General features: G+C 48.9%; 1 long non-coding RNA gene across 1 annotated transcript; it reads right to left on the bottom strand.

Annotated features, from left to right (window-relative positions):
- On the bottom strand, positions 1–27,900 carry LOC118905184. Its single transcript, XR_005022176.1, has 3 exons — positions 27,671–27,900; positions 1,256–1,355; positions 1–246 (listed from the first exon to the last, which is right to left on the bottom strand). It is a non-coding gene; the product is annotated as an uncharacterized LOC118905184 (long non-coding RNA).
- Positions 27,901–27,975: the final 75 nt, after the last annotated feature.

The raw sequence follows: 27,975 nt of genomic DNA, 5'->3' as shown, positions 1-27,975 counted from the left end.
TCTTCTGCTGGTTTTTCCAGGGCTTGCTTGTGCAGCTTCATTCAGTTGGAGGAAAGGCTGAGGGCTGAGTTCAGCTAGGACAGTGGGGATGGCTGGGCCTCCCTCTCCATGTGGTCTTTCATCCTCAAGGAAGATAGTCCTAGCTAGGTTTCCTCACATGGTGATTCCATGAGAGTTCCAAGATGAAACACCCAAAGTACCAGCATTTTTCAAGCTTCTGTTTGTATCATGGTTACTGGTACTCCACTGGCCAAAGCAAGTCACATGGTCAAGCCCAGAGTCAATGTGGGAGGGTATAGATACCAGAGGCTTGATTCACTGGGCCATTTAGGTAACAACCCACCTTACCCTATTATGCCCCATGCATTTTGGAAGCTCATTAAGGATAATTAGAAATCCTAGTGCAGTGCTCATTAGGCCTATTTGCATAGGGACTAATAATCCCCTAGGATTAGGGACAATTGAAATTCATTCCTTCATTTGGATATTCATCACCTAGCTCCGAAAAAATTTGTTTCAGGTTGTTTATATAAACACAAAGATTTTTAAATGATAAAATTAAATTAAAAATGAGTATCGGAGAGAATCAGAACAGAAGGAAAGTGAAGGTAGGAAAAAAACAAAAGATGGTAGCAGGAGTAGGTTCAGAACAAAGATGTGTGTCTCAGAGGTCCAAGCTCCTGCTAGGAGAGGGACGTGAGAGTCGCTGGAGAGTGCTGGAACTAGATCCAGGAGATGGTCAGGGGGTAGTGGAGGGGACGGGGGTGACGAAGTGGCTTCCCATAGAGCTCTGCCATTTTGTGGGCCACATCTGAAGTACTCCAAGGTGGTGCTTCTCAACCTTATTTATTAGGATCACCTGAGTAGTGGGTTTAATACAGATTCATAGGCCCAATCCCTAGAGCCTGGATTTTTGACAAGCTTCCTAAGTGGGTAGTGAACCACATTTTGAAGTGACTTCGAAGCCCATAAGTGGATGCCAGATGCCGGTAGGTATTCAGAGGGGAAGAATAAGCAAGAAGAAAGCTTCTTGAATAAGTGAGTGGCTCTCAGAGTCCCAGGAAGATTCTAGAAAGGGAAAGGGGATGCAATGTGGCCTTGGCGCTCCCTAATATTTCAGATACTTTATTTCTGCACAGAACAAACCTCTTTCCTGAATAAATATCTCCCAGTGAGACTCTCAGCCCTCAGCAATATTACCAGCTCTAGGGCCTGCCCCATCACATAGCACCAACGTGCCCATCTTAGTGCCCACCTTGGTGATAGTGAGAGATGCACCTTTTTTTCTCCTGAGGTAAATCCAAGGATCGCAGAGAATCTACCAGTCCAAAGGAGGCCACCCTGGTTGGTTTCTCCTGGTAGAAGAAGAAACCAGAAAGTCTGGTCAAGACCACTGAGGGGGCCCATTTCTCAGCTGCACAGCCTTTGCCAAACCAGAAGTTCTAGCAGTTTCCCAGAGCATTTCTGAGGAAAGGAAACATTGCCTTTGCAAAAAGCCCAGGGACCCTTCCTGAAGGAACAACTTAGGGATGTCCCAATTTTTTAGAGCAAAGAAGTCCAAGCCATTGGTACAAGCTGTCCTGGATGCTGAGTCAGGCTGCATGGTTCTCGGGAAAGAAGGGAGACTCAAGGTTGTGCTAATAGCGTGGAGAATCTTCCTGGCCTGTCTGGGCTCGTCACTTCCCTCAGGGAAATGTAGGCCTCTGAGAGCTTCATGATTCCTCTTCCTTTTCCTGTCCTCTACTTCTCCACATGCTTTGCACCCCGCCACCTCTACCTCATTCCCACCATATCTGGCTGCCTGCAGGCCCAAGGTACTTAGAGACCAGGGGCCTTTTCCCTCAGGATCCACCTCCCATGTAGTCCCACTCTTTTCTCTCAAAGATTCCTCTTTCGGGAAATTCCGGAGGGGCTTGACAACAGCACTGTGGTGACCTCTGTCCTGTGGATGTTTGTCATGGTGGGAGCAGGGACCCTCACCCTAACTCACTCCCCACCTCCCAGGATGGGAGGAAGATTTTCTTCCACGATCCTGGACCCAGCACACAGGGCAGGGCCAAGGAGCCAGGGCAGGACCCTCCTGGAAACCGCTGCCCAGTGCCCAGTGGGACAGGTGCGCCCTCTGGTGGCCCAATGCCACATTCCCCGCACCACTCTCACGCCCCAGCGCAGATCTTACTACCACAATGGCCTTCAGGACCCCACCTGCCCACCTCCATCCCTGAGCCAGCTGACCCTTCCCCAGATCAGGGGTCCCAGCTGAGGAGAGGTGAGGTCACTCCAGAGCTCCTTGTCTGCTGAGTCGGGCGGGCACTGAGTTTGTAGTTATCCCCACAACATTTTGGAGAACTCTTATGACCCCTGGGAAGGGCTGAGGAGGTGCCCTTTATGCTGCAGGCCTCTGTGAGTGTGAACTTGTGGGAAGGCCAGGGAAATGGTGAGGTCTGGGGTGGCATCTCAGCCATCTTTGGTCCTCAAGGGTTGGGGGCACAGCCTTCCCACACAGCCAGGACGGCCCCAGAAGAGGAGGAATCTGCTTTCTCACCTGGAAAATGGGAATAATAAGATCTTAAAAGGAGATTATAGAATTAAAGCTTTTATTCAACCTCTGATGAGGTGAATTTTCCAAGGGAAGTGGACACATGCGTAGGCAGGGCTGGGGTGCAGTGGAGTGATTCTGAGTTTTCAGAATTTCAGATCGCTCTGAGTCCTGGCAGCAAAGCCAGGCAAGCAAAGACAAGCAAAGAAAAGAACTGATTCTCTGGAGAATCTCAGGAACATGATTTGTGGGCCTGACCACATGTTTGTTGAATGAAAAAATGGCTGAATGAGTGAATGACTGACTTCACGGCTCTAGGTGAGCTCACACGGAAACAGCCCTGTGATATCCTCAAGTCATGAAACCTGACTCCCGAAGGCCAGCAGTGGTGGAAAACTGGGAGTCAGCCCCCAGTTCCCAGCCCCAGAATTCCCCTCAGTGCCACCTGCTGGTGGGCACTGACTGGACAGCTCCTGCTAGAGTTGGAAATCTGTCACCTGGATGCAGAAGGGGATGGTGGAAGGATGGGGACCAGGCTCTCTCCAGATGACCTACTCCCTCAGGAACAGTTGCTACCTGATTTTTCCTGATCCTTCTAAGTGTTAGTCAAGAAAACATATAAAGCCCCTGGAAAAAGCAAAAGAGAGTCCTAGGTGTCCTTTCAGAGGAAGGCTGAGCATCCTCTGATGATGATCTGATCCGTAGGACTGTGTGCTGTTGGTTGTCTTTGACTGACTTTATAACTCTGTAGGGATAGAAGTAATTTGTAGAAAACAGATAATAATGCAAATGATTCCTGCCCATAGCAAGCAAATGATTCCTATTTATAATCATGCAAAGGAATTTTGTCCAGGAGAGAACATTCTCATTTGAACTACTTTTAACACCTTGCTGGTTCCTTGTCAGTTACAGAGTTAAAGAAAATCTTTGACACACATTCATTTTTTTTTTTTTTGTATGAAGGTCATGATTTTACCTTTTTGAAAATTACACTTGAGTAGATTCTTGGTCTTCAAGGAATCTACAAATCTCTCAGACCTTCCTTCCCATCGTGCCCCCAACCTGTTCAGGTGGCACCAGCAACTGCATCTTCTGGGTCCCCACTGCCCCCAGCACTGACTTCAAGGACATACTGCCCTGTGTGCTTCCCTGCCAGCCTCTCCCTCCAGATTGCTAGTGCCCGAGAGCAGGGGCTAGATCTGATTCTCACTGGATCTGCAGAGCTTGGTAGATGCTGTTGAATGAATTTATGAATATACTTAGTGTGGACCACAACCCCTGCTGGTGAGAGAGCCCAGTGTACGCGAAGGGCAGTATATGCACGTGGCCTAACACTTCTCAGCCTCAGTTTCCACATCTGTGCAATGAGGATAATATTTCTGGTGTGCTGCAAATACAGATGGGAAGGAATTCTTAAGTAACTCCTGCATGTTTTCCTTTTGCCTCTTTTGCTTTCTATTCCGACCTCCCACCCCACCCCCAGAATATTAAGAATAGGAACAGGGTCATTTCCTCTGGCTCGCCACCCTGCAAGGCCTATGGGACATGTTAAGTGTCCCCCAATCCCTACAACCTAGCCTCGTTCATGAATGAGAAAAGGAAGGGGAAATGGCTTGAGGGGCCAGGGTGCCCATCAGCTGGCAGTCAAGGATCATGGCCTACTTAGCAGAAGCCTTGGACTCCAAACCTGGGAGGGGAGGGGAAAAGTCGGGGCGGACACTGGGGGTGGGGTGGACTGTATACCTGAACACTAACAGGGAAACCCCAAGAGAAAAACCAAAACGAGAGAGAGGCTGGAAGGGCCGCCATGACCAGACCCCAGCCCCCACCCATCCTAAGCCATAGGAGCCCAGCTGCTTCTCTGGCCCCAACTCCCCTGAAGAGCTTCATCTGCTAAAGGAAAAAAAAAAAAAAAAAAAAATTACCGACAACTAAATAACTGGGATTTGGGCGCCACCTCGTGGCCATTTGTGAAACTGCCCACCCAGGCTGAGCGGGTGATCCAAGGGCAGAAGGAGGCCCGCCAGAACTCCTCCAAATTTCCTGGCCTCCATCCTCTTCCTCATCTTCTCCCTGCCATGTATTGAGCACTAACTGTATTCCAGACTCTGTGCTCAGCCCTTTTCAGGCCTTTACCACATTTATTCTTGGAACAGCTTTAAAAGAGAGGTAATACTTAATACCATTTTACAAATGAGGAAACTGAGGCACAGAGAAGTGAAGGAGTTTTCCAAGGCCACACAGCTAGGAAGTGGACCAGAAGAGCTTCTCTCTGTACAGAAGAGGGACGGTGAAGCAGTCGGTCCTGCCCCTTAACAGCTGGTTGGCTTTGGGGCCTTTCGGCTCTAATTCAAATGTTTTTGTTGCTGACTCTGCCAGACCCTACACTGGGCACTGGGATCTCCTGTAATCCTCCGTCTCAGTCCCTGTTAATCCCCTTCACAGCACTGATGCTGTGTCTCTGAGCTAAAATCGATCTCAGAACACAGAATAAGTGCTCAATAAACATTTGTGAATGAACTCATAAATCAATGAATGAATACAAGATTTTTAAAAACCCGAAAATGTGTCCCTGCCCTCAAGGCGCTGAGGGCCTGGTGAGGAAAGCAGATCAGTAAAGGGCAGGAGTGGTTCCTGCTCCCCCGCCGCACCCCCCTCCTCCTGCACTGCCCACCTTCCCTCAGTGCTTTACCAGAGGGATGCACGGGAGATTTCAGACCCAGAGGAGGCACTTAACTGCATCCTGCCCTGAAGCCCTGAGAAGGACAACCAGCAGAGCTGAGACCTATAAAGGAGGGAAGGGGAAAGGCACTCCAGATAGAGGCCACAGCTCAAGCAAGCACCTGCATGGTGTGCACTGTGAATTCTAAGCCTTTAGGAGGAACATAAAGGGAGGAAGAGAGGTCTGCAGGGAATTCATCAGGGATTTGCCATTAAAACAAAACCCTCCCTTGACTGTGCCTCAGATTCCTCAACCACAAAATGGGAATAAGATGAGGATGACATGAGTCTTGAAGCCTGGCACACAGTAACCTTTAGTACTCTTGACTTGTTACCCACACCAGATGCACTTCAGGGGTAGGTATAGCCACCAGGGGGCAGTAGGTAGGTCCCAGAGGCCACTGGGGAATGGCCTGAGACTCGAGCTGCAGGGGATCACAGTCCCCATCTGGTTTAAACCAGTGCCTCTCAGATGGCAGCACCAGGACATCCCTTGGGGTCCAAATGTCCAACCCCCATGAGATAGCAGAGATTCGTCCTATAACGCATGGGCACCAGGTCAAGGAACTGGGGTGGGCCTCACAGATGGGGCATCAGATAGAACCCTTTGATGTAACCAGTAATTCATTCTTGTTTATTAAGTACCTACTATGGTCCAGCTGTTAGCAGCTCTGGTGATGCAGCTAGACAATAAACCAATATAGTGTGTGTGTGTGTGTGTGTGTGTGTGTGTGTGTGTGTGTGGTGATGAGATGTTGAAAAGTTATTTTAGGGAGAAAAATAAAGATGGGATGGGGAATAGGGAACGTAGGGATGGTTTGCAATTTTAAATAGGATGGTACAGGAAGGCCTCCTGAGAAAGGACATTTGCATAGAGACCAGAAGATGTGATGGAAGTAATCCATGAGAGTATCTGAGGAAGGAGGGTCCCAGGCAGAGGGGACAGCAAGGGCAAATGCCCTGGGGCAAGACTGTGCTTGCCTTGATTCAAAGAGCCGTGAAGAAGCCAGAGAGTGGGCTGAGTGGGGGGAGGAGGGGGCCAGATGGAGTAGGGCCTTATAGGCTGTTGAGATGCCCAAATGAGGATATAACATGCAGTGACAAAGGTACACGATGGGAGAGAAGCACAGACTGCTCGTTAGGCAAATCTAAACTTGGGTCTCATTACCCGACCACACCCCCTGCAGTGCACAATGAATTAATATTTTCTATAAATCCTGTAATTATCTTGTGAATAGCACTATTATATTGCATTGTATTTTGTGTGTTAAAAGCATTCATTTGTTAAATGTAAACATTTAAAATATACCATGTATCATGCAGCCCTTTTTACTTTTTCATTTAATAAACTGGAATCCTTACGTTAGAAGCAGAAGGGGCTTTTCTTGCCCTCCAAGAGTCCCCTGGAGGCTGGTCTACACTCACACTTACCCACACTCTCACACACTCACACTCACTTACCAACAGTGCCCAGCCACAACCCAGGGATGCTCACCTGCCACCTCGAGGTGGCCTTGGGCAGGTCCCTGCTGCGTCTTCCACTACCTCGGCACCACCCAGCCCTTGACAATGTACAGAATGTCCTCATCCTCATGGGCCATCACTATGAAATGGGCAGGGATTAATGAGTCCACTTTACAGATAGATAAACAGGTTCTGAGAGGTGCCTGGAGCAGGGAGTCTGGAGAAGGCAAGATGGGGACAGGGAAGATTTAAAAGTGTAAAAGTGAGGAGAGGAGCAGGAGAATGTCATTGCTAACCCTCTGGTGGACCATGATCTCAGACAGACCTGGGCGTGAATCCTAGCCCCACCATTTATTTATCTTGGGTAAATTCCTTAAAATCCCTGAGCCTCAGCTTCCAAATCTTTACAATGGGTATAATGGTAGTACTCACCCGGTGACTTTGTTATGCAGATTAAATGAGGTAGCATGGCCGAAATGACTGTTGTTATCAGTGTTATTTTCAGTCTTACCAAGTCCTGGGGTTAGGGGTGGGGTGGGGATGAGGCTGCTCAGATTCCCCGCCCCCACCCCCCCCCACCCTGAGCCACACACTGGCTAGATTCCTGCTGGGCAGCTTCCTCTGCCTGTGTAGACAGCAGTTATTTTACAACCATCACAGCCTTTCCCATCACTCCTGCTTTATAATTTACAAAGTGGTGTCATTCATTCATTCAACATTTACTGAGTGCCTCCTGTATAAACCAGCACAGTGCTGGACTCTGGGCATCTCCTGGTGAATGAGGCAGGCACCGTCCCTGCACCTAGAGACCTTACAGACAGCGAGTAATCACACATAAAAATATAGTTAGAAATCGGGTTAAGGGCTAGGAGAGAATGATAGAGGGGAGCCAGGGGAGAAAATGATAAGGGGCCCCAATTTAACCTCAGCAGGCCTGCCCAGCAGTGGCCAAGGATGACTCACCCCCGCTGCACCTGATGGAGACCCTGAATCTCAGGACAGGGCAGGCTCTTGCCCAAGGGCACCGGTGAGGTGGGATGAAGGAACAAGGAATCCAGCACATGCAGCTGGCCCTGGCTCCTTCCATTCTGGACATGCTGGCCTCCTTGTTTCTCAAGTTCATGGTCACATTCCTGCCTCAGGGCCCCTTGCACTTGCTGTTCCCTCTCCTGGGATGTTCCATGCCCCGATGTCGCTGTGACTTCCTCTCTCACTCCACACAGGCCTCCATTCAAATGTTAACATCTCAAAAGAGCATCTTCCAGGACTTCCCTGGTGGTCCAGTGGTTGAGACTTCGTCTCCCAGTGCAGGGAGTGCGGGTTCGATCCCTGGCTGGGGAGCTAAGATCCCACATGCCTTGAGGCCAAAAAACCAAAACATAAAACAGAAGCAATATTGTAACGAATTCAATAAAGACTTTAAAAATTGTCCACATCAAAAAAAAAAAATTCTAAAAAAAAAAGTGCATCTTCCTTCCATCCTTTGTCCTCCTCACTTTCTTTCAGAACGCGCAGGTCACCACCTCACGTTATACTATATACGTGCTATCCAAGCACGTACTATATACGTGCTATCGCAGGGATTTTGCCTCCTGTTCACTGGTGTTATCAGTGCATGGAGCACTCCTGGTATTGAACAAATGAATGAAGACAGTTATGAAGTGGGGCGAAGGCTATGAATGAAAAATACAGGAAGTCTATGCATGAGGGAACAAGAGGCCTAATAGGTGGTGGGGTGTCAGAAATGTTTTCCTCAAGGCGCTGGGACAGCCCTTCAGAGTTAACCCCAGCTGAGGCAAGGGGACCAGGCCCCTGAGCTTTCCCAGTGACCAGTCCCTGAATCCAGGCTGCCCCCAGGGAGGGGACATAATCTTGTACTAGGTGGTTTCTGGGAGAACGAGTGCCTGAGTCCTGTAGGGGGTTCTGAGTGGTGCACGTCAGCATCCACGAGCAGCCCCTTCACATGACCCTCCAGAGGGGCCCTCCTCACCCCAGCTTAACTGTGGAAAATCCAGACTTGTTACAAACCTCTTCCCCATCCCTGTATTTGTGGAAGCTTCAGGAGTGTTTATACATGCCCAGGAACCTGCTTTGGTCGGCCCCACTCTGGGAGTTCCTCACCTGGTATGCAGTGAGTGCTTACTAACTGTTGGATGGCCAGGATGTCGTGTGGAGGGAGGAGAAGGGGGCAAGTCTAGGGAGACCCCGAGCTTTCTTTTCGGTTTGGGCCCCCGGCTAAGATGGAGGCCAAATTTGGAGCGAGAAGATGTGGTGGGTTTGGGACATGTTGAGGCTGTGGTGACTGAGATGCCCAGGCCCTGGGGTGTGGTGCCAGCTCCCCAAGGAGCCCCCCACGATGGAGTAAGAGGGAGAAGAAACCAAGGGGGTTGCAGGGGGAGGGAAGCCTGGGCAGAATGGGATCTCAGAATCCAGGGAGCAGACAACGATGTCAGACATCGAGAGGGCAAAAGGGATGGGGACCAAGAAGAGGGGGCCCAGAGGACATGGCAGGGCCTGGGTGAGGCGTGCGGGAGCTTAGGAGGAGGGGGCTTGGTGAGGGGCCTGGAGCTCATTGGGGCCTGAGAGGTCTCCGGTGCAGTCATGGAGTGGGTGGGGAAACAAGGCCCCCTGCAGAGCAGCTAACAGGGAGGCCTGCCCCAGAGCTCCACCCACCCCAGACCCCCTCCACCCCCATCCCACTGGCTGAGAGCCCAGGGTCAAGACCCCTCCCTCCACCCATCTCCTGAGGTCCCCACTACGAGGTCTCTCAGCCCAGGAGGTTCCTCCCTGGAAACTGCTGCCTCAGCCCAAATCCAAATCAGACAACGGGAAAGACTTCCTGGCTGGGAGGGATGGGAGGCCCTGGACAAGGTGAATGCGGGTATTTCTGTCCAAGATGAGAAACTGGACACAGTGACTTCTGGAGGCCCGTTTCCAATTGCTGGACAAAAAGAGCAGCGTCTTCTCCAACCTGGATGGGGCAGAAGGGGAGCTTTTTAGACCAGGGAAGAAACACTTGCTGCCAGAGAGCATCGGGGTCAAGAGCTCAGATTTGAGCTGGACTCCCTGAGCTAAAATCCCAGCTCCATCACTAACTAGCTGTGTAACCTTGGATAAGCTACTTAACCTCTCTGTGCCTCAGTTTCCTCATCTGTAAAAAGGGAAAAATAGTAGTACCTATCTCTTACGGGCTCTTATGAAGTTTCAGTTAATGAACTGAAATTTGTCAAGTGCTCCGAACAGTGCTGGCACGAAGTGAGCTCTATATAAGTGTTTGATAAAAGAAATAAAAGGGGGCTTCCCTGGTGGCGCAGTGGTTAAGAATCCGCCTGCCAATGCAGGGGACACGGGTTCGAGCCCTGGTCCGGGAAGATCCCACGTGCCGCAGAGCAACTAAGCCTGTATGCCACAACTACTGAGCCTGCGCTCTAGAGCCCACGAGCCACAACTACTGAGCCCGTGAGCCACAACTACTGAGGCCCGCGCACCTAGAGCCCGTGCTCCGCAACAAGAGAAGCCACGGTAGTGAGGAGTCCGCGCACGGCAATGAAGAGTAGCCCCCGCTCGCCGCAAGTAGAGAAAGCCCGCGCGCAGCAAGGAAGACCCAACGCAGCCATAAATAAATAAATTTATTTCTTTTAAAAAAATGCATATCAAAGGAATATTTTCAATGAGCCCAGGCTCTTGCATATTCCCATACATAGAAAAACACTAAAAAAAAAAAGAAATAAAAGGTATTAGTGACTTCCATTTGAGACCCTCCTAAGCACTAAGCACTGTGCCAGGTTCCTTATTTACATTACCTCTAATCCCCACGTTCCTCTATAAGAACTATCCTATTTTACAGATAAAGAAACTGAGACCCAGAAAGGTGAAGTCACTTGTCTAAGCTGACCTAGACTAACTTGACCAGCACTCCTAACTACTATGTTGCTTTTCTCCACCACAAAGGCAGGGGGATGGATGGAATGGCCTCCCAGAGGCTTGCCTTGGACCCTCACAGCCACACTCACAGGGGCAGACCCCTCCAGTATATAAACCATCCCCAGCCTCATCGGAGCCTGGGAAGATTTCCTACTTTGAGGAAATAGCTCAAAGCACAACCATCTAATTAAGCAATTACTTTGTGGAGCACCAAGGCAAGGAAGTGACCTCAATTGCCGCTCAACACCGCCCTGCCACTGGGGATGGAGGTAATGGGGATAATCATGACAATGGTGGTAGTGACACTGATGGTGACGTTTGTCAAGTGACGGCTGTCAGAGCTCAGTGCTGGTGGAGGAGGTGACGGGGCTGGTAATGACTTGATGGTGGTTAAGGGGATGGTTCCCTCATCCAGGTGTCTGTCAGCCAAGGTCATCCCAGGTGATTGGCCCAGGGATGTCCCCTCTGGTTTCAAAGATGTGCAAATGAGGTTTAAAATATAGTGTTTGAGGGCTTCTTTGGTGGCGCAGTGGTTAAGAATCCGCCTGCCAATGCAGGGGACACGGGTTCGCGCCCTGGTCTGGGAAGATCCCACATGCTGCGAAGCAACTAAACCCGTGCACCACAACTACTGAGCCTGCGCTCTAGAGCCCGTGAGCCTCAACTAGTGAGCCCGCGCGCCACAACTACTGAAGCCCGTGCGCCTAGAGCCCGGGCTCCACAACGAGAGTAGCCCCTGCTCGCCGCAACTAGAGCAAGCCCGCACGCAGCAATGAAGATCCAACACAGCCAAAAAAATAAAATATAATATAATGTTTGATTCTCAACCTTTTGCTATCTGAATAAAGCAGAGTTTATTTCGGGGGGAAAAAAAGCAGATCATATTGTTGATGGAGAAGTGACAGTGGTAGTGATGGTTTACAGGGTAGATCCTGTGGCTGGGCTCTCTCAGCCTCCATCCCACCCTGCTAGACGGGGAGGTTGGAAAGCTAACAACTACATTTCCCTCCCTTGCAGCGTTTATATGTGGAACAGGCTCCACTTATTAGATTCACTCCAGCAAGATCTGGAAGGCTAAAGTGAGGTGCAGCCCTTTCCGTGCTTCGGTTTTCTCATTTATAAAACAGGGATAATAATAGAAGAGTGCTGGCCACATAATAAGCACTATTTATGATTTGGTTGTTGTAGTGGGGGTTTTGGGGATTTGTTTTTTGGTTTTTGTTTTTTTGCTCCCTTTTGGCTGTTTCTGCCAGCCCGCAAGTTTGCAGTAACAGGAGGTTTTTCTGCAGCAGTGTTCTGGTATCGGGTCCAGCTTCCTGCTTGCCCAGAGGCAGTGGCAGTTGTGAATGTGGTGGTAGCAACTTCTTACCTGCAGCTTCCTGATACCTGGACTGAAGCTTCAGGGGCGTGTTCTTGAATTCAGTGACTCTCTTGGTGGGTCAGTTCTGTATGGTTCTGGGAGTCATTCTTAGAGGCGTGGCTCATTTGGCCTCTGGAACAATTGTCCTCTATTAAATACCTTCCTGCTAAAAACACTAAGGCAGGGTTTCTGTTTCCTGCACTGAACCCTGACAAATACAGTTTGAGAGCCTGAGGATGGTTAAAGCTATTGATACTTGAGGTCACAAGACATGGATGGTGATGGTGTCTGGTGAAGATTATGGGGCTAAACTGATGGGTGCTTGATCTTGGGATTGATGGGAATGGTGATAATGACAATGTCTAGTGGTGGAGGTAGGTGGCAATAAGAGTTCTTGGGTGCAAGCAATAGAACCTGACTCTGGCTGACCTATGAAGAAACAAAAGATATTGGGGAGCTCCCAGAATGGACACAAAGCCCGGTGATCCAGGCTGAGATAAAGGGCAGGAACCAAGGAAGTAACAGCATTGGACAGACCAAGCCCCTCAGCAAGACACCCAGATAGAACTGTCACCATCAGACACCACATTGACCACTACTACCAAAGGCCACCTTTCTCAGTGAATTCTAAACCCTCCTATCTTTGCATCACTCACTCAAGATTCAAAGCTCTGGGCTGAGGCATCCAATTGGCCGAGCCCAGGTCATGTGCCCATGTCCTATCTGTCAAGGAGTGGGAGGAGGGGCCTGTGGTCCCCTCAACTTCAGTAGTAGGATGTCCATCGAGACACATGTAGTGGGGGCTTCCCCCTAAAGAGAAAGGGGGTTGGGATGTAGGGCAGCCAAAAACCAACAAAAGTCCACCCAGTAAGGAAGCCTGGTGGTAATGATAGCATGAAGCTAGGAGGAGATGCTGCCTTCTTTATTAAAACCAAACCCAAGTCAGTGGCATCTGGACCTTTCAACACTGGTCAGACCCAAAGCCCCTTGCAATCACCTACCAATTTCTGATGCCACCACCACAAGTGCCCTGCACTCCGGCCAAGTGCAGTTGGGACACTGCCCCTTCCATTTATAGCCCAGCACAGAGCAGAAACCAGGCCTGGACATTCAAACAAGATGCTAGCAATGACCCAGGGAGAACAAAGAGGGAAGAAACACAGACATCTATTCATTTATTCCATATCCTTTTATTGGGCACAGACCAGGTACCAGATACAGCAGAGAATGAGGTCCCTGCACCGTGGAGCTTACAATCTAATGGGGAAGACAGTTGAATCAGTAACACATAAGTAGACAAGAACACTGCAGGGCAGGAAACACAAGGAGGATGAGATGGAGAGGAACTGGGGGAGCCCCTTAAGAGGGGGGGGTCAGGGAAGGACTCTGAGCTGAAGCTGTCGTGCAGAGATCTGGGGCGACTGTGGACTCCGAGACCCTGAGGCCTGAACAAACTTGCTGTGCTTGTGGAACAGAAAGGTGGCCCGAGTAGCTGGAGCATAGGAAGCCAGGGTGGGAGGAGGTGAGGTTAAAGTCAGCCGGGGAGGGACTTACCTGGTGGTCCAGTGGTTGAGACTCCGCACTTCCACTGCAGGGGGCACGGGTTCGATCCCTGGTCGGGGAACTAAGATCCTGCATGCCACGTGGCAGGGCCAAAACGATAAATAAATAAATAAAGTAAAATAAAATCAGCCGGGGAAAGAAGTGGGATTTTTATTCCCATCAGTGGGAAGCCACTAAGCGCCATCCTTTGGTAAGAGGAGGGCCTTGTTCTTAGGAATGAGTAGGGAAGGAGAAGATGGGCCGAGTGCAGGGAGGGATATAGGGTCAGTAGAGGTAAGGGCTGGGCTTCCCACACATTGGGCTCCTGTTTCCTCAGTGAGGTATGAGGCTAGGTCATCAATGCACAGGGGGAGTAGGAGATGGCAGGACATCTGTCCATAAGGCCACATCAGGCTTCCAGTGTCCTGGAAAGAGCCATGATACAGCCCTGGGGAGGACCTAATCGGCCATCGTACTCCTGGGCACACACCTCCTGGCAGTTTCCCTCGGGGGACGGAGGCACTTCCTTGACTGAGAAGAGGTCAGTGGTAGCAAGTGAAGCCTCAACCATCACAATCACAACGTCAATCACGATCATAATCACCATCACCTTCACACCAACAGGCACAAGGATAGGACAGGAAACCCTCGAGGGCACCCTGACCCTGTGAGCTAGTGGGACCCGAGCCGCTACCTGCCCTGTGGACAGCAGTGGGACTGTCCTGGGACAGAGCCAGTGGTGTGCTGGAGCTGGCTCCTACCTGCTTGCAAGAGCTCATTCTGTGAATCTCTTCCCAACTCTACATGCAGTGACATCGCATGGGTGGCTTGAAATCAGCCACAGTGCAGGGCTTTTGGTTATTTTTCCCAGCTAGCCAATTCATCAGCTTACCTCTGGACAGAGCCCTGAGGACAGTTAGAGACCATGATCCGTACCACTTGCCTCTGTAAACTTCAGAGCCTGGAGCAGGACCAGCAGAAAGAGAGTCCAGAGTCCTGGTGGGCAGGCTGTCTGGTGAGAGGATGTTGGGTGGAGGTGGGAGGTCACCTCCCCTTAAGACACAGCTGATGGTGGACCAGAGAGCCTGGGCATCACCTTCACCAGAGCCTCTGCTCCAGTCCAGGAGCCTAAAGGAAGGCCTGTGAACTCCCACCCGGACTACCTGACTCACCCTCCTGGGCTGGGTCTCCCCTGGGAGGGACCAAGGGCTGCTTCTCCCTGCTCCCTGCTCCTTGCTCCCAGGATGAGCCCTGACCTTGGTCATAAACTGGACCTGAGCCCAGTGACAAAGATCTCCACCCAGGCCCAAACAGAACCCCACCCTGATTCTGGGTTGGGCTATGATTGGGCCACAGAAAACACACTCCCATTTCCATCGGTGCCTGACACAGGCTCACCACTAAAATCACGTCAAAGCCAGGGCCTTGAGAGGGGAGCAGACCTGGCCAGGGGCTGGCTCAGCGTCGTTCACCTCTGCAGTCAAGGCTTGAGCTCCTGCCTGCGAAGCAAACAGTGAAGAACAAAACCAAATTAAAACCCACCACCATCTCCTCCTTGCTTTAGTGACACATCTTCATCTTAGGAAATAAAGCCTAAAGGCAAAGCATATTTTCTATGACCTAACCCCTCCCCATTCCTGTCAGGCTCCCTGTTTGATTTGGAGGATTCTTGCACTAAACCCTCCCTCCCCACTGTGCCCACACACACGCCTCCAGATCACTAGGAGGAGAGGGAGCTGAAAAAGCCCCAGGAACTTCACCTGAGAACCGAGGGGTGGAGGCCAGTACCTTATCTGGCAAATGGGCAAGACCCTTCCTCTCTACAGCCTCAGTTTCCCCACCTGTACAGTGAGAGATTTAGCCTTCCAGCTCTAATATCCAAAGTTAATGATCCTGATGGAAATTTAGGGCCCCATGTTCAAGGGTTGTACTTCAGGGACAATTCAGACCCAGGAGATTCAGGAAACTTTCCCTAAACCATGTATGGGATACTGGGTTCAAGTCCTGGGATGTCTTCTTAGCTCTGAGACCTTGTGCTAGTGACTTGACTTCTCTGGGCCTCAGTTTTCTCATCTGTCAAATGGCACTAACGCCAAGTTTGTGAGGATCAAATGAGATGGTAGCAAAAAAAACAGCTTTGTAAGCTGTGGAGCACAGTCCTCGTGGGAGGGAGGGGCATTTGTTATTTCTGTTGTCATTTGTTATTTCTGCTGTCATGGGTTAATGTTTTGCCTTCCAGCAGAGCCCAGAAAGTAGAACAGTCTGGCCTAGCTCTCAGGTGGGAGACCACCTCAGAGTCTCCCCGGAACCCACTCCCCCTGCCCAGAGCCAGCTCCAGCCCTGCATAAGCCTGCTGCCTGGCCTCCCCACCTCAGAGATGATAAATCCTCCTCACTGGTCACCAAGGGACCGCAGGCTTTAGAGCTAGACTGGCCTTGGGGATCCTCAGATCCCATCCCTTTATGGTGGCCCAGACAGGAAAAGGGCTTACCCCAGAAGGCACACAGTATGTCAGCAGCACAGCTGGGCCTCAAACCCAGCTTCTCTTTCCTCTACCCTAGCCTGTAAAATGGGGTCTTCTGGAATCCTCACAGCAGCAATGCCCCTGCTGGTGCCCCAAATCAGCAGGCCCTGGCCAGGCGGGGACTCTGGGAGAGAGGGCTGTCTAAGGTATCCCTCCACAGCCTTCATGCCCTGCTGGGCTCCTGCTGCCTCCAGGAAGCCTTCTCTGATTGGCACCCAAAAGGCTGGAAATGAGTTCCCTCCCACATACCTCCTTTGACAGAACACCTGCTTAAAGGTGAAAGTGGTCTGTTTGCCTGTCTGCTGGCCTCCAGCCTGAAAGTTTCTCGGGATAGGGAACAGCTAGATTATCTGGGCTCCCCATTACAGGGGCCTAGGACAGACTGAGGGCAAAGGGAATGAGGGAGAAGTGGAAGACAGGGGGATGGGAGGGCGCTCAGGGCAAGAAAACAGTGCACTGGGATTTAGTGGCCCAAGCTGCAGTGCGGTGGGGACACAAAGCCCTCACTCCTTCAGACGTTGATTCCCAGGGCTTCCCTCCCTCCCCAGTGGCCCATACCCCAGGGCGGGCTCCTCCTGTGGGAACTGCTGCCTCGGCAGCGGGCACCCAGCCACGTGGGTGCCAGGAATGAGGCTTGGTAGCAGGGCGGGCGCTTTCCTGGGCAGTGTTTGCTCTGGGCCGTCCCAACAGGGCTGCCCCTTGCTCGGGCCTGGGGAGGGGATGGCCCTGGGCGGAGGTCCTGCTGAGAAGGCGGAGTGGTGCGTGCGCCCAGGGAACAGGAAGCATCCTTCTCCCGCCAGCGCCAGTGAAGCAGCTGCTGGGCAACACCCGGGAGCTGGTTAGAGATGCAGGTTGTCAGGTCCTTCCCCAGACCTGCTGTTCAGAATCTCCACTTTAACAAGATCCCCAGGTAACTCCTATGCACATTTCAATTTGACAAGCCCTGTTTTGCAAGTGTCTGCCTGTGTATTTACACAGCAAATAAATAAATAAATAAATATCTACAAGTTCCCAGTTAAGATAAATAAGTCATGGGTGTACTGCATGGTGACTAAAGTTAATAATACTGTATCATAATTCAGAAGTTGCTAAGAGAGTAAATCTTTAATATTTTTAAAATTTATTTATTTGGCTGCACCGCGGAATCTTCGTTGCCGCCTGTGGGATCTTTAGCTGTGGCGAGTGCGGAGTCTTAGCCACTGGACTGCCACCAGGTAAGTCCCAAGAGAGTAGATCTTAAAAGTTCTCATCACAAGAAAAAAAATTGCAACTACATGTGGTGATAGATGTTAGCTAGACATTGTGGTGATCATTTCACAATGTATACAAATATCAAACCATGTCATACACCTGAAACTTAAATAATGTTTTATAATTAGATATCAATTAAAAATTAAATCATGAAAAAAAAACAGATGATCTTCCTTTCATTTCTTCTTTACATTTCAGTTAGGGCATTACCTTGATTTTTTTTGTTTTTCAAAATTTTGAGTGTGTGAATAGGATATTTTATCTGTGAATCTCATTCCATTACAGGAAAGAGATACTGCAAGAAATTTATTATAAAAGAGGGTGTGGGGTCTGCTGGGGCGGGAAACCCACTGATGAATACCCACTCCTGTTTTCAGTTGGCAGCATCAGCCCTGAGGAGACAGAAATGGAAGTGGGCAGCCCTTGAACCTGAGGAGCTTACCTCTAGCAAGGGAGATGAGACAGAGATGCATATTGCCACCTCCTGAGCCTCAGTTTCCTCACCCATGAAATGGGTGTAATCAATCATCAGTCATGTCTGCCTGCCTCCCCAAGGGGCTGGACAGGCTCAAATGAGTTTGGTGGGGGTGGGGCTTTATGAGCTGCCTCATAGGTGAGGGAAGTGAGATCTGAGAGTGCCCTGCTCACAGCTCTGTCTTCTGGTGTCTCTCCCTGTCCTTTAGGGTCTAGCCCTCAGCCTCCTCTTTCTCTCCCAGAGCCTCATCTGCCGCTATGGTCTCACTCTCTCTTCCTCCTTCCTCCCCCGCCCCCCGCAGAAACCCACACCTATCTGAACCTTGCTCCAAATTAGCAAATTAGCACTGCTTCTGGGGAGAGCAAGCATGCACTGAGTGTTGACTACATGACAGGACCCTTCATGCACTGGGTCTTTCATGCCAGCCCTGAGACTAGGTCATAATACCCCAATGAGCAGATGAGAAAACCGAGGCTCAGTGAAAGAGAGTGATTTGCACCCAGTTGCACACAGCCAATAAGAGACCAAGCTGGAACGGGAACGCAAGCTTTTGGCTCCTACTTCACCAGGCTTCCTTGGCTGGAAACAGGAACCAACTTGCCACGACCTTGAGGAGGACTCCGTTCAAGTCCCTCCTCAGAGATCTGTCTCTAGCCATACTGCACCACTCCCTGCAAGGTCAGGTTCTGGAAGAGTGCTCCTTCCTCCTTCCCTCAAGCATCCTTTCACTCGTTCCATGAATATTTATAGACTCCAGGAGCTGGGCTACACAGAAAACAAAAACAGACAAAATCTCTGCCCTCCTGGAGCGTCTGTTCCAACAGACAAACAGGCAATAAATAGGTATGATGTGTAGCATGATGTGTAGATGGTGCTGGGCGCTATGGAAACAATAAAGCAGAGGAGAGGGTGGGGAGGGGAGACTGCCATTCTAATTGGGTAGTTAGGGCTCACTGAGAAAAGGACACACTGAGAAAAAGACCTGGAGGAACTGGGCAGAAGCCATGTGGCTAAGAGGGGATGAGTGTATCAGGCAGATGAAAGCAATTTGCAAAGGCTCTGAGGTGCGAGAGGAGCATCAAGAAGGCCAGTGTACCCGCAGCAGATGAGCGAGGGGAGAGTGGGAAGAGATGGGGGTGGGGTGTCCCATGGAGCCTTGTGGTGAGTGGAGGACTTTGGCTTTTACTCCAAGTGAGATGGAGGCATTAAAATGCCATGATCTGACTTGTGTTTTAAAAGGATCGCTCTGGCTGCTGGGTTGAAACCACACTGTAGGAGACAAGTGCAATAGCAGGGGGGCCAGCAGGGAGGCTCCAATAATCCAGGGGAGGGGGGTGATGCCCACGGAGGTGGCAGCAAGCTGGGTGGGGGGCAAGATGGGGTCAGAGTTTGCCTGTATTCTGAAGGTAGAGCCAACAAGACTTGCGGACAAATTGGATGTGGGATGTGAGAGGAAAAAGGAATAAAAAATGGCTACATATGTTCAGCCCAAGAACTGGAAGTTGCCATTTGCTGTGGGAGGAGCAATTCAGTTCAAGAATTCAGCTTTGGGGGTTTCCCTGGTGGCGCAGTGGTTAAGAATCTGCCTGCCAATGCAGGGGACACGGGTTCGAGCCCTGGTCCGGGAAGATCCCACATGCCGCAGAGCAACTAAGCCCGTGCGCCACAACTACTGAGCCTGTGCTCTAGAGCCCACAAGCCACAACTACTGAGCCCACGTGCTGCATCTACTGAAGCCCGTGCGCTCTAGAGCCCATGCTCCGCAACAAGCGAAGCCACTGCAATGAGAAGCCAGCGCACCGCCACGAAGAGTAGCCCCCGCTCGCCGCAACTAGATAAAGCCTGCACACAGCAACAAAGACCCAAAACAGCCAAAAATAATAAATAAAAATTTTTTTAATTAAAAAAAAAAAAAGAATTCAGCTTTTGATGTGCAAAGTTTGAGGAGACCATAAAGATACATGTAGAAGTGTTGCGTAAAATTAGATAAATGAGCCTGGAGTTCAGGAGAGAGCTCTGGGCTGGAATATATAAATCTGGGATTTGCCAGCACAGAGATGGCATTTAAAGCTTGAAACTGGATGAGATCACCAAGGGAGTGAGTATAGACAGAAAAGAGAAGAGGACCAGGGAGTGAGGCCTGGGCACTTCACTGTTTAGCAGTTGAGGGGATGAGGAGGAAACCACAAAATAGTAATCAGTGAAATAGGAGAAAAATCAGGATAGTAAGATATCTTAAAAGCGAAGTGAAGAAAGTATTTCAAAGAGGAGGGAATGATCAGCTGTGTCACATGCAATTTATAGATCTAGGAAAATATGAGGATTAAGAATTGACAATTAGAATGGAAGAAAATTTTGCAAATCATATATCTGATAAGGGACTTGTATCTAAAATATATAAAGAACCCTCAGAACGCAACAATTTTTCTTTTTAATTTTATTTATTTATTTATTTTTGGCTGCGTTGGGTCTTCATTGCTGTGCGAGGGCTTTTCTCTAGTTGCAGCGAGGTGGGGCTACTCTTCATTGCAGTGCATGGGCTTCTCATTGCGGTGGCTTCTCTTGTTGCAGAGCACAGGCCCTAGGCGCATGGGCTTCAGTAGTTGTGGCACGCGGGCTCAGTAGTTGTGGCTCACGGGCTCTAGAGCGCAGGCTCAGTAGTTGTGGCACACGGGCTTAGTTGCTCCGCGGCATGTGGGATCTTCCCGGACCAGGGCTGAACCCGTGTCCCCTGCACTGGCAGGTGGATTCTTAACCACTGCGCCACCAGGGAAGCCCCAACAATTTTTTTAAAGATAATTTTTTAAAGTATTTATTTACTTATTTGGTTGCACCGTGTCTTAGTTGTGGCAGGTGGCTCCTTAGTTTCGGCACGCGAACTCAAGTTGCGGCATGCATGTGGAATCTAGTTCCCTAACCAGGGATGGAATCCAGGCCCCCTGCACTAGGAGCACCGGGTCTTAACCACTGCACCACCAGGGAAGTCCCAACAATAACTTTTTAAAATAATGCAATTTAGGGGACTTCCCTGGCGGTCCAGTGGTTGGGACTCCGCGCTTCCACTGCAGGGGACCCAGGTTCCATCCCTGGTAGGGGAACTAAGATCCCACATGTTGCACGGCACAGCCAAAAAAAAAAAAAGCAACTTAAAATGGGTAAAGGATTTGAATAGACATTCCTCCAAAGATACAGATGGCCAATAAGCACATGAAAAGAAATTCAACATCATTAGCCATCAGAGACATCCAAATCAAAACCACAATGAGATATTACTTCTAAGATGGCTATAATCAAAAAGACATATAATAACTCGTGTTGACAAGGATCTGGAGAAATTGTAACCCTTATACACCACTGGTGAGAAATGTAAAATGGTGCAGCTGCTCTGGAAACCAGTCTGGCAGTTCCTCAAATGGGTAAACATAAAGTTACCTTATTACCTATGACCAGTAATTCCACTTCTAGATATTTACCCAAGAGAAACGAAAACACATGTCCACACAAAAACTTGTATGTGTACAACACCAAAAGTGGACCCTCATGTAAACTTTGAGTGATGATGATGTGTGAATGTAAGTTTCTCAGTTGTAACAAAGGTACCACTCTGGTAGGATTTTGTTGATAACGGAGGAGACTATGCATATGTGGGGGCAGAGTCTATACAGGAAATCTCTGTACCTTCCTCTCAATTTTGCTATGAATTTAAAACTGCTCTTTAAAAAGAAAAAAAGTTAAAAAAAAACTTGTACATGAATATTAATAGCAGTATTCATAATAGCCAAAAGTAGAAACAACTCAAATGTCCATCAGTTGATGAGTGGATAAATAAAAAGTGGTATATCCGTATATCCATGGCATATTGTTTGTCAATAAAGAAAAAGTGAAATACTAATACATGCTATAACATAAGTGAACCTTGAAAACATAATGCTAAGTAAAAGAAACTAGTAACAAGAGACCACGTATTATGTGATTCTATTTATATGAAATGCCCAGAATAGGGCAATCTATACAGAGGCAGAAAGTAGATTAGTAGTTGCCTGTGAGTTGAAGGGGTTGGGGGAAATTGGGGAGTGACTGCTAAAGGGCACAGGGTTTCTTTGGGGGGGTGACGAAAATGTTCTAAAATTGATTATGGTGCTGGTTGAACAGCTCTGTCAGTATACCAAGCACCACTGAATCGTACACTTTATATGGGTGAAGTATATGTTAGCCATCATATACTTCACCCATATAATTCATTAGGTAAATTATATCTCAATAAACCTATTTCCAAAAAAAATGTGGTGGGGAGTTCCCTGGCGGTTCAGTGGTTAAGACTGGGCACTTTCACTGCTGTGGCCCAGGTCCAATCCCTGGTGGAGGAACTAAGATCCTGCAAGCTGCACAGTGGGGCCAAAACCCCTTGAGGATTGGATTAAGCAACGTGAAGGTCACAGGTGACCTCGACAAAAAGCAGTCTTAGTCTAGTGGTAGGGACAAAAGCCTTATAAAGTGTGTTCAAGCGAGAAGAGAACAAGCGAAGGCAGCAAATATGAACATTTTCAAAGAGTTCTGCTATACAGACGGTGCCCAACTTACGGTGGTTCAACTTACAATGGTTCTACTTACAATTTTTCGACTTTACAATGGTGCACAAGCAATACTCATTCAGTAGAAAATGTACTTTGAATTTTGAATTTTAATCTTCTCCTGGGCTAGCGATATTGGGTCTGATACTCTCTCGTGATGCTGTGCAGTGGCAGCGAGCTGCAGCTCCCATTGAACCGTATGACCACATCACATCAAGGGGAAACAACCGATACATTTACACCCATTCTGTCTTTCACTTTCAATACAGTATTCAATAAATTAGATGAGATAATCAACATTTAATTATAAAATAGGCTTTGTATTAGGTGATTTTGCCCAACTTCTGGCTAATGTTAGTGTACTGAGCACGTTTAAGGTAGGCTAGGCTAAACCTAGTTAACAGTAGGTTACATGTATTACATGCATTTTCAACTTAGGATATTTTCAGCTTACCATGGGTTTATCAGGATGTAACCCCACCGTAAGTCAAGGAAGATCTATATAGAGAAATGGGGTAGAGGGGATGCAGATGTGAGGTCAAGAGAGGTTCCTTGGTTTTGTTGTGGTTTTTTCTGAGATGCAAAAAATTATGTCTCAACACTGATTGGAATGAACCAGTAAAGAGGGGGAAATGGCCCAAGTGAAGTCCTTGAGCAGGTGAGAGGCAGGAGATCTGGTGTATGAGTGGAAGGGAAGCACAGAGAGGAGCAAATGGGGTTCATCCAAGGTAGCAGGAGGGAGGGTAAAAATGAGGGACAGAACCAGGGATTGGGTAGAGGAGGTATTGAGAGTCTGCAGAAATTCTCTTTTGATCATTTCTATCTTCTCAGTGAGGTAGGAAGCGAGGTCAAGAGCTGAGGGAGGGTTGGGGGAAGAGCTGTCAGGGATTGAGGAGAGAGGAGAAGGTAAGAAATTGTCTGTAGGACCATGGGAGAGTGACAGGACTGGGTCATATAGTAGGATCTCGAGACAGTGCAAAGGGTCCCCTGGAGGAGGGTGGGTGTGACATTAAAGTGAGACCAGTCAGCAGGGCTGTGTGTCTTTCTCCAGCTTCTGCCAACTGTGTGGGTGCAAGTGCAGAGTTGGATTAACCAGGGTGTGGTTTTGCCAGGTGAGTGCAATTTAACAAGAAAGGAGCAAGGGGGTTGAGGGCGTATGCAAGGAAGTAATTATAATTATGGTCCACAGAATCTAAGCTGGTTAAGGAGGAAAGTCAGGACATGAGGGAGGTGAGGAACAGTAGGGGAAAAGGTGGGAAGATCAGTGGATTGAAGTCCTGGTAGATCTGCAACTGATGGAGTCAGGGTTCTAGAGGGAGTGAGCAGAAGAGACAGGAGGTGGTGTCAGGAGGATGGGATACTTGATATTGAAATTACTCAGGGTAGGGGCATAATTGTTGGTAATGACGAGGTCTAGGAAATCACCTTGGCCATGAGGGGCTGAGGCAGGCAGGGTGGAGGACAAGAACCCTGGGAGGAGGGAATGGGTGTTCTCCACAGGGGAGGATTATCTGTGTGTAATTGAACAAACCAAGTCATCCTCAGGGGCAGGACCCTGGGTAGGGCATGCGCCTGGGATTCAGCCAGACCTGGATATGAAGTGTCACTGGCCAACTCATGCTCAGATTAATTAGTTTCTCTGAGCCTCAGTTTTCTCTCGTGCAAAGTGAAAGATGAGTCCTATGTCAAAAGATTATGTTCTGAAAATTGAATGAGAAACTGTGTGGAAAGTGCCTGGTGTGGGTCTAGGAACAATACACTCAGTAATGTGGGCTGATCCCAGGATGCTCCTGCCTCGGGTCCCAGAGCTGAGGGGCCAATGTAGGGACCAAGACTCTCCTGGGACCCCTTCTCCCTTTCCACCACCTTAAATCATAGAAGGTGTGAATGGAAGAGCCTGACTCCTATTTCTCTCCCATTTTACAGAATAGGAAACTGAGGCCCAGACAGGGAAAGTGTGTCACTATGACTCAATTATTATACAGAGTAAGTTCCCTTTTAAAATCAGCTGGAGTCAGAATTAAGATGGGAAATTTGTACAGGGGGGAAAAGGCTCATATATAAAATTTGAAAGCCAGTAGGACTCTTCAGGATGTATTTCAGCTGTCATGATCCCCTCCATTCACTGGAACAATTAAAAGTTGGTCTTGGTGAAAATGAAAAACCCTATGAGTTTACCCCTGCTCTTGTCTTCTCTCTCCTCTTCCTACATCCCCAAGTCACACCCCCCCAACACTAAAGTTCAGGTCCTGTTATTGGTCAAACATTGGACCAATTAGCTTTGGAAATAGAAGTGTCAACAGAAGTGTGATTCACAGTTCATAAATTTGCTAATTGCTCTTCCTAGCCCAGGCAGAAGGAAGGGGAGAGGAAAAGAGATCTCTAAGTTTCCTTCCTTAGAGAACTTAATTCAAGTGTATGGGGTGGGCACAGCACCAGCCCACACCACAAGGCGCTGCCCCTGTGTAGTTCCAGCCCTAGCCAGTCTCCTTGGGGTAAATCCCTTCTGCTTTCTGGACCCCAGTTTCCCCATCTACAAAGTGGGAAGAGAGTATACAAAATGATTGTCAAAGGGCCTCTCAGCTAAAGCCTTCAGAGTTCTAGGAATATGTAGCTTGGCACCTTCTCTGCTGCCCTGCCTGTCTAGGGACAAGCATGGGGAGATAGGGCAGAAGTGGATCCAGCAGACACAATGGAAATGTCACCTCCTTAGGGAGGACTTCCATGATTACACCATCTAATGATGTATATTGATCTCTCTAGTTCTCTTCCCCTCTCTTGCTATATATTTTTCACACTCACATACACCTGTGGCTGCTCTCTCTTCCATTTCCCTGTTTTTTAAAATTATTTATTTATTATTTATTTATTTATTTAGGCTGTGCCAGGTCTTAGTTGTGGCATGCGGGATCTTTAGTTGCAGCGTGCGAACTCTTAGTTGTGGCATGCATGCAGGATCTAGCTCCCCGACCAGGGATCAAACCCAGGCCCCCTGCATTGGGAGGGCGCAGTCTTACCCAGTGGACCACCAGGGAAGTCCCTGTTTTATTTTCTTTTTAGCACTATTCAAAATGTCTTATTTATTTACTTACTTGACTATTGTCTTACTACACTTGAATGTCAGTTTGAGAAGGGCAGGGACCTTGCCTATAATATCCCAGGGCCTAGCCCAGCCCCTGGTACACAGTAGGTGCTTAGTATATCTGTGTTGGTTGATGAATGAATAAATGAATGGATGAATGGATCTTGTGGGTCCATTCATCCAGGGTTATGCCAAGCATGACTCTGTGATCTGTGCCAACTCTTTTTTTTTTAAATTTTATTTATTTATTTATTCATTTATTTTTGGGTGTGTTGGGTCTTCGTTTCTGTGCGAGGGCTTTCTCTAGTTGCGGCAAGCGGGGGCCACTCTTCATCGCGGTGCGCGGGCCTCTCACTATCGCGGCCTCTCTTGTTGAGGAGCACAGGCTCCAGACGCGCAGGCTCAGTAGTTGTGGCTCATGGGCCCAGTTGCTCCGTGGCATGTGGGATCTTCCCAGACCAGGGCTCGAACCCGTGTCCCCCGCATTGGCAGGCAGACCCTCAACCACTGCGCCACCAGGGAAGCCCCTGTGCCAACTCTTTTAAGAAGAGCAGGGAATTAGGGCTCTGGAGTCAGGAGACCTGGGTTCAAGTCTCACACTGCCAATTAGTAGTTGTATGACCTTAGGCATGTCACTTGACCTCTCTAAACCTTAGGTTCTTCATCTGTAAGTTGAGGATAATGATGCCACTTCTTGAGATGCATTTTTAGGAATTAGAGATCACGTATATAAAGTATCTGGTGCATAGTAGGTTATCCAAGTAAATGTTAGTTTCCTTTCTTTTCCTTCCTCTGCTGGGGCATGGAAGTGATAGGTCAAGGGTTTGGAGACTCTGGGTTTGGTTGAAGTATATTTCTTATCTATTTCTTATCTTTCAAGAGAAGGTAAAACAAAATAGCAAGCAACTGTGCTGAGGACAGTGCAAGAGACTTGCCTGAAGTCACAAAGCCAAGCAGTGGAGCAAATAGCAGGTCCCCATCCTGGGGGCCAGAGGAAGTCCCTGACCCCAGATAAGATGGAGGGAGGGAGGGAGGGGACAAGGGCAGGATCTTGCTTGGGCTGGCCTCCAGACAGAGGAAGCAGCTGCTCTAGTCTGGGAGTCAGGCTCCTGGGATCTAGTCCTAGGTTTGTCTGAGACAACCTGGTGACCTTAGAATGTAGTTTACCATTTCTAGGTTTTGGTTTCTCTGTCTGTACATTGGACACATTGCTCCTTGCCCAGCCTACCTTATGGAATGGGAGTGTTAGGAGAATGATATTTAATTAATTGTTAGAAGAATGATGTTTAATTTAAAAGAGAATATTGCAGAGATGAATCAGACTCAATTTCTAAAATTTTGCCACAAGCACATACATTTAAAATAAGAAAAAAAGATTAAAAGTAACAACAATAATAAGCCTCATCCCACTAGGCTCTGTAAAGTGCGAGACAAAAACATGTAAACGTATTATTTCAATAGAACATACGAAAATGTTTTGCCAACTATAAATAATCAAATCAAATTTTTAAAAAAATTTATTGAGCCCCTTCTCTGGAGCAGATGAGGAAACTGGCTTAGAGAGGTTTAGTGACTTGCCCAAGGTCACACAGGACCTGAGAAAGGTAAGAGGCTGGCAGGAAAGACTTCCACCAGCTGCCCAGGAAGCTCCTGCCAGAAGACCAACACCCCAGTTACAGCTTCCCTCCAACCTCCAGCCCCATGAAGGCCCTGGGTCTGCTCAAGTGTAGTGGAAAGAGCATGCGCCCACAGATTCTATAGCGCAGATTCATCACCAGGGCCCCGTCTCACCTAATGTGTGACCTTGAGAGAGGTAGGCCCCTTCTCTGAGCAGGTTTCCTCACCCCTAAACCAAAACATTAACGCTGGCCAGGCAGTGATGTACTCAAGAGAGTACATTTAAAAAGTATTATGCTTCCCTGGTGGCGCAGTGGTTAAGAATCCGCCTGCCAGTGCAGGGGACATGAGTTCGAGCCCTGGTCCGGAAAGATCCCACATGCCGCGGGGCAACTAAGCCCGTGCGCCACAACTACTGAGCCTGCGCTCTAGACCCCGCGAGCCACAACTACTGAAGCCACTGCAATGAGAAGCCCGCGCACCGCAACCAAGACCTACGCAGCCAAAAATAAATAAATTTTAAAAATTTTAAAGACCCTATTTCCAAATAAAGTCACATTAAAAAAAAGAAGTATCTACCACGGTATACAAGTTTGTTACCTTTTCTCAACTCTGGAAGATTGCCGGAGAGCAAGAGGAGCACTGCGTGGAGTTGAACAAGTGGCACAATCTCTCTGGGCTTCTGAAAATAGCGTACGACCAGCACCAGGCCGGGTGATTTCGAAATTCCTTCCAGCGGGGGTGGGGGTGGGGGTGGGGGGGCGGATCTTAGTGGTCCGACTCCGCTACAAACTCCACAGGTCACTTCCCTAACTTCTGCCCCTGGAGGGCGCAGTCCCTTTAAATCCAGGTCCTGCCTTCCGCCCGGGCCAATCACCGAGAGCAGAAGTTCTTTAAGGACCAAA

The sequence above is a fragment of the Balaenoptera musculus genome, chromosome 1 (genome assembly GCF_009873245.2).
Source record: "Balaenoptera musculus isolate JJ_BM4_2016_0621 chromosome 1, mBalMus1.pri.v3, whole genome shotgun sequence".
Classification (NCBI taxonomy): domain Eukaryota; kingdom Metazoa; phylum Chordata; class Mammalia; order Artiodactyla; family Balaenopteridae; genus Balaenoptera; species Balaenoptera musculus.
This window is presented reverse-complemented; position numbering and strand designations above follow the sequence as displayed.